Raw genomic sequence first — 6,454 nt, forward strand, 5'->3', positions numbered from 1 at the left:
ACACTATAGCCACAAGATTAATCATAAAATTGGCAAATTTCTGAAAACTCAGTTCATCATGGATAAGACGGTCTGTAAATGCCTCTGTGTGGACTTGTTGGAAAATACCCAGTGGCCAAACGGATAAGGCATCAACCTTCTGAGCTGAAGATTGTGGGTTCAAGTCATGAGAATTATCATAGAACAGGCAATTTTCTGAAATCTCACTCAGATCAGCTTCGGATGAGACTTTCTGTAATGCCTCTGGGTTCAGTAACAGATGTGGCCCTTTGGCCTAATGGATAAGGCATCAGCCTCAGGAGCTGGGAATTGTGGGTTCGAGTCCCACCTGGGTCTTCATTCAAGCGTTGCATTTAAGCTGGCAGTGCAAGAAAGAAATTCAAGGAAGATAACTTCACTGTAAACACAAGAATTAGAATAGAACTGGCAATTTCATGATATTGATTTTAGTTTGTTTATGACTGTGTGTCATTGCCACTTGATTCACCAGTGAACGAGGCCCAGTGGCCTAATGGATAAGGCATCAGCCTCCGAAGCTGGGAATTGTGGGTTCAAGTCCCACCCGGGTCATCTTTGAGGGCTTTCATTTCAGTGGGCTATGCAAGAAATTTCAGGATGATAACTTCAATATGACACTATAGCCCCAAGAATTAGCATAGAACTGGCAATTTTATGATATTGCTTTCAGTTTAGTTTGTTTCTGACTGTCTGTCAATGACTCTGGGTTCGAATCCCACCTGGGTCATCTTTCAAGAGTTGCATTTAAGCTGGCAGTGCAAGACAGAAATTCAAGGACGATATCTTCATTGTAGACATAAGAATTAGCATAGAACTGGCAATGTCATGATATCGCTTTTAGTTTGTTTATCACTGTGTGTCAATGCCTCTGGGTTCACTAGTGAAAGAGGCCCAGTGGCCTAATGGATAAGGCATCAGCCTTCGGAGCTGAGGATTGTGGGTTCGAGTCCCACCTGGGTCATCTTTCAAGCATTGCATTTAAGCTGGCAGTGCAAAAAAATAAATTCAAGGACTATAACTTCACTGTAGACATTAGAATAGGACTGGCAATTTCATGATATTGCTTTTAGTTTGTTTATGACTGTCTGTCAATGCCTCTTGATTTACCAGTGAACCAGGCCCAGTGGCCTAATGGAGAAGGCATCAGCCTTCGGAGCTGAGGATTGTGGATTCGAGTCCCACTTGGGTCATCATTCAAGAGTTGCATTTCAGCTGGCATTGTAAGAAGGAAATTCAATGGTGAACTTTTACTATAGACACAAGTATTAGCATAAAACTGGCATTTTTTGAAATAACTTTCAATTTAGCTTGCATCAGAATGTTAATGAATACCTCAGGCTTAATCAGAGAAAAGGTCCAGTTGTCTAATAAATAAGGCATCAACCTTCGAGCTGGGGGTTGTGAATTAAATTACCACCTGAGTCGTCAATGAGAGGTTAGATTTAAGTTGGCTGCGCAACAGGTACCAGGATGATAAGTGCAAGGAGACACAATAGCTGTGACAAAGGAACATGAGAGTTAGCATAGAACTGCCAACGGAACATGAGAACTAGCAATTTCATGAAAACTCTTTCAGTTTAGTTTGTTTCTGACTGTCTGTCAATGCCTCTGGGTTCACCAGTGAACAAGGCCCAGTGGCCTAATGCATCGGTCTTCAGAGCTGAGGATTGTGGGTTCATCTTTCAAGGTTGGTGTTTATGTTGGCATTGCAAGGAAGAAATTCTAGGACGATAACGTCAATATGACACTATAGCCACAAGATTAATCATAAAATTGGCAAATTTCTGAAAACTCACTCAGTTCAGCTTGGATAAGACGGTCTGTAAATGCCTCTGTGTGGGCTTGTTGGAAAATACCCAGTGGCCAAACGGATAAAGCATCAACCTTCAGAGCTGAAGATTGTGGGTTCAAGTCATGAGAATTATCATAGAACAGGCAATTTTCTGAAATCTCACTCAGATCAGCTTCGGATAAGACTTTCTGTAATGCCTCTGGGTTCACTAACAGATGTGGCCCATTGGCCTAATGGATAAGGCATCAGCCTCAGGAGCTGGGAATTGTGGCTTCAAGTCCCACCTGGGTCGTCTTTCAGGGCTTTCATTTAAGTGGGCTATGCAAGAAATTTCAGGATGATAACTTCAATATGACACTATAGCCCCAAGAATTAGCATAGAACTGGCAATTTCATGATATTGCTTTCAGTTTAGTTTGTTTCTGACTGTCTGTCAATGACTCTGGGTTCGAATCCCAATGTCATGATATCGCTTTTATTTTGTTTATGACTGTGTGTCAATGCCTCTGGGTTCACCAGTGAACGAGGCCCAGTGGCCTAATGGATAAGGCATCAGCCTTCGGAGCTGAGGATTGTGGGTTCGAGTCCCACTTGGGTCATCATTCAAGAGTTGCATTTCAGCTGGCATTGCAAGAAAGAAATTCAATTGTGAACTTTTACTATAGACACAAGAATTAGCATAGATCTGGCATTTTTTAAAATAACTTTCAATTTAGCTTGCATCAGAATGTTAATGAATACCTCAGGCTTAATCAGATAAAAGGTCCAGTTGACTAATAAATAAGGCATCAACCTTCGGAGCTGGGGGTTGTGAATTAAATTACCACCTGAGTCGTCAATGAGAGGTTAGATTTAAGTTGGCTGCGCAACAGGTACCAGGATGATAAGTGCTAGGAGACACAATAGCTGTGACAAAGGAACATGAGAGTTAGCATAGAACTGCCAATGGAACATGAGAACTAGCAATTTCATGAAAACTCTTTCAGTTTAGTTTGTTTCTGACTGTCTGTCAATGCCTCTGGGTTCACCAGTGAACAAGGCCCAGTGGCCTAATGCATGGGTCTTCAGAGCTGAGGATTGTGGGCTCATCTTTCAAGGTTGGTGTTTATGTTGGCAATGCAAGGAAGAAATTCTAGGACTATAACGTCAATATGACACTATAGCCACAAGATTAATCATAAAATTGGCAAATTTCTGAAAACTCAGTTCATCATGGATAAGACGGTCTGTAAATGCCTCTGTGTGGACTTGTTGGAAAATACCCAGTGGCTAAACGGATAAGGCATCAACCTTCTGAGCTGAAGATTGTGGGTTCAAGTCATGAGAATTATCATAGAACAGGCAATTTTCTGAAATCTCACTCAGATCAGCTTCGGATAAGACTTTCTGTAATGCCTCTGGGTTCACTAACAGATGTGGCCCATTGGCCTAATGGATAAGGCATCAGCCTCAGGAGCTGGGAATTGTGGGTTCAAGTCCCACCTGGGTCGACTTTGAGGGCTTTCATTTAAGTGGGCTATGCAAGAAATTTCAGGATGATAACTTCAATATGACACTATAGCCCCAAGAATTAGCATAGAACAGGCAATTTCATGAAATTGCTTTCAGTTTAGTTTGTTTCTGACTGTCTGTCAATGACTCTGGGTTCGAATCCCAATGTCATGATATCGCTTTTAGTTTGTTTATGACTGTGTGTCAATGCCTCTGGGTTCACCAGTGAACGAGGCCCAGTGACCTAATGGATAAGGCATCAGCCTTCGGAGATGAGGTTTGTGGGTTCGAGTCCCACCTGGGTCATCTTTCAAGCGTTGCATTTAAGCTGGCAGTGCAAGAAAGAAATTCAAGGAAGATAACTTCACTGTAGACACAAGAATTAGAATAGAACTGGCAATTTCATGATATTGCTTTTAGTTTGTTTATGACTGTGTGTCATTGCCACTTGATTCACCAGTGAACGAGGCCCAGTGGCCTAATGGATAAGGCATCAGCCTTCGGAGCTGAGGATTGTGGGTTCGACTCCCACCTGGGTCATCTTTCAAGCATTGCATTTAAGCTGGCAGTGTAAGAAAGAAATTCAAGGACTATAACTTCACTGTAGACATTAGAATAGAACTGGCAATTTCATGATATTGCTTTTAGTTTGTTTATGACTGTCTGTCAATGCCTCTTGATTCACTAGCGATCCATGCCCAGTGGCTTAATGGATAAGGCATCAGCCTTCTGAGCTGAGGATTGTGGGTTCAAGTCCCACTTGGGTCATCATTCAAGAGTTGCATTTCAGCTGGCATTGCAAGAAAGAAATTCAATGGTGAACTTTTACTATAGACACAAGAATTAGCATAGAACTGGCATTTTTTGAAATAACTTTCAATTTAGCTTGCTTCAGAATGTTAATGAATACCTTAGGCTTAATCAGAGAAAAGGTCCAGTTGTCTAATAAATAAGGCATCAACCTTCAGAGCTGGGGGTTGTGAATTAAATTACCACCTGAGTCGTCAATGAGAGGTTAGATTTAAGTTGGCTGCGCAACAGGTACCAGGATGATAAGTGCAAGGAGACACAATAGCTGTGACAAAGGAACGTGAGAGTTAGCATAGAACTGCCAACGGAACATGAGAACTAGCAATTTCATGAAAACTCTTTCATTTTGGTTTGTTTCTGACTGTCTGTCAATGCCTCTGGGTTCACCAGTGAACAAGGCCCAGTGGCCTAATGCATGGGTCTTCAGAGCTGAGGATTGTGGGTTCATCTTTCAAGGTTGGTGTTTATGTTGGCAGTGCAAGGAAGAAATTCTAGGACGATGACGTCAATATGACACTATAGCCACAAGATTAATCATAAAATTGGCAAATTTCTGAAAACTCACTCAGTTCAGCTTGGATAAGACGGCCTGTAAATGCCTCTGTGTGGACTTGTTGGAAAATACCCAGTGGCCAAACGGATAAGGCATCAACCTTCAGATTTGAAGATTGTGGGTTCAAGTCATGAGAATTATCATAGAACAGGCAATTTTCTGAAATCTCACTCAGATCAGCTTCGGATAAGACTTTCTGTAATGCCTCTGGGTTCACTAACAGATGTGGCCCATTGGCCTAATGGATAAGGCATCAGCCTCAGGAGCTGGGAATTGTGGGTTCAAGTGCCACCTGGGTCGTCTTTGAGGGCTTTCATTTAAGTGGGCTATGCAAGAAATTTCAGGATGATAACTTCAATATGACACTATAGCCCCAAGAATTAGCATAGAACTGGCAATTTCATGATATTGCTTTCAGTTTAGTTTGTTTCTGACTGTCTGTCAATGACTCTGGGTTCGAATCCCACCTGGGTCATCTTTCAAGAGTTGCATTTAAGCTGGCAGTGCAAGACAGAAATTCATGGACGTTAACTTCACTGTAGACACAAGAATTAGCATAGAACTGGTGATGTCATGATATTGCTTTTAGTTTGTTTATGACTGTGTGTCAATGCCTCTGGGTTCACCAGTGTACGAGGTCCAGTGGCCTAATGGATAAGGCATCAGCCTTCGGAGCTGAGGATTGTGGGTTCGAGTCCCACCTGGGTCATCTTTCAAGCATTGCATTTAAGCTGGCAGTGCAAGAAAGAAATTCAAGGACGGTAACTTCACTGTAGACACAAGAATTAGAATAGAACTGGCAATTTCATGATATTGCTTTTAGTTTGTTTATGACTGTCTGTCAATGCCTCTTGATTTACCAGTGAACCAGGCCCAGTGGCCTAATGGAGAAGGCATCAGCCTTCGGAGCTGAGGATTGTGGGTTCGAGTCCCACTTGGGTCATCATTCAAGAGTTGCATTTCAGCTGGCATTGTAAGAAGGAAATTCAATGGTGAACTTTTACTATAGACACAAGAATTAGCATAGAACTGGCATTTTTTGAAATAACTTTCAATTTAGCTTGCATCAGAATGTTAATGAATACCTCAGGCTTAATCAGAGAAAAGGTCCAGTTGTCTAATAAATAAGGCATCAACCTTCGGAGCTGGGGGTTGTGAATTAAATTACCACCTGAGTCGTCAATGAGAGGTTAAATTTAAGTTGGCTGCGCAACAGGTACCAGGATGATAAGTGCAAGGAGACACAATAGCTGTGACAAAGGAACGTGAGAGTTAGCATAGAACTGCCAACGGAACATGAGAACTAGCAATTTCATGAAAACTCTTTCATTTTGGTTTGTTTCTGACTGTCTGTCAATGCCTCTGGGTTCACCAGTGAACAAGGCCCAGTGGCCTAATGCATGGGTCTTCAGAGCTGAGGATTGTGGGTTCATCTTTCAAGGTTGGTGTTTATGTTGGCAGTGCAAGGAAGAAATTCTAGGACGATGACGTCAATATGACACTATAGCCACAAGATTAATCATAAAATTGGCAAATTTCTGAAAACTCACTCAGTTCAGCTTGGATAAGACGGCCTGTAAATGCCTCTGTGTGGACTTGTTGGAAAATACCCAGTGGCCAAACGGATAAGGCATCAACCTTCAGAGCTGAAGATTGTGGGTTCAAGTCATGAGAATTATCATAGAACAGGCAATTTTCTGAAATCTCACTCAGATCAGCTTCGGATAAGACTTTCTGTAATGCCTCTGGGTTCACTAACAGATGTGGCCCATTGGCCTAATGGATAAGGC

The 6,454-nt window shown here is 42.1% G+C and overlaps 7 non-coding genes across 7 annotated transcripts; all 7 read left to right on the top strand.

Annotated features, from left to right (window-relative positions):
* The first annotated feature begins 497 nt into the window (after nt 1-497).
* Nucleotides 498-570, top strand: trnar-ccg (transfer RNA arginine (anticodon CCG)). The gene has a single exon. It is a non-coding gene; the product is annotated as a tRNA-Arg (tRNA).
* A 336-nt stretch (nt 571-906) lies between these two features.
* Nucleotides 907-979, top strand: trnar-ucg (transfer RNA arginine (anticodon UCG)). The gene has a single exon. It is a non-coding gene; the product is annotated as a tRNA-Arg (tRNA).
* Nucleotides 980-2,336: 1,357 nt separating this feature from the next.
* Nucleotides 2,337-2,409, top strand: trnar-ucg (transfer RNA arginine (anticodon UCG)). Its single transcript has one exon. It is a non-coding gene; the product is annotated as a tRNA-Arg (tRNA).
* A 1,359-nt stretch (nt 2,410-3,768) lies between these two features.
* Nucleotides 3,769-3,841, top strand: trnar-ucg (transfer RNA arginine (anticodon UCG)). The gene has a single exon. It is a non-coding gene; the product is annotated as a tRNA-Arg (tRNA).
* Nucleotides 3,842-3,996: 155 nt separating this feature from the next.
* On the top strand, nt 3,997-4,069 carry trnar-ucu (transfer RNA arginine (anticodon UCU)). The gene has a single exon. It is a non-coding gene; the product is annotated as a tRNA-Arg (tRNA).
* A 1,231-nt stretch (nt 4,070-5,300) lies between these two features.
* trnar-ucg (transfer RNA arginine (anticodon UCG)) lies at nt 5,301-5,373 on the top strand. The gene has a single exon. It is a non-coding gene; the product is annotated as a tRNA-Arg (tRNA).
* Nucleotides 5,374-5,534: 161 nt separating this feature from the next.
* On the top strand, nt 5,535-5,607 carry trnar-ucg (transfer RNA arginine (anticodon UCG)). Its single transcript has one exon. It is a non-coding gene; the product is annotated as a tRNA-Arg (tRNA).
* The last annotated feature ends 847 nt before the right edge of the window (nt 5,608-6,454 follow it).

This window comes from Carassius gibelio, chromosome B1, assembly GCF_023724105.1.
Source record: "Carassius gibelio isolate Cgi1373 ecotype wild population from Czech Republic chromosome B1, carGib1.2-hapl.c, whole genome shotgun sequence".
Classification (NCBI taxonomy): domain Eukaryota; kingdom Metazoa; phylum Chordata; class Actinopteri; order Cypriniformes; family Cyprinidae; genus Carassius; species Carassius gibelio.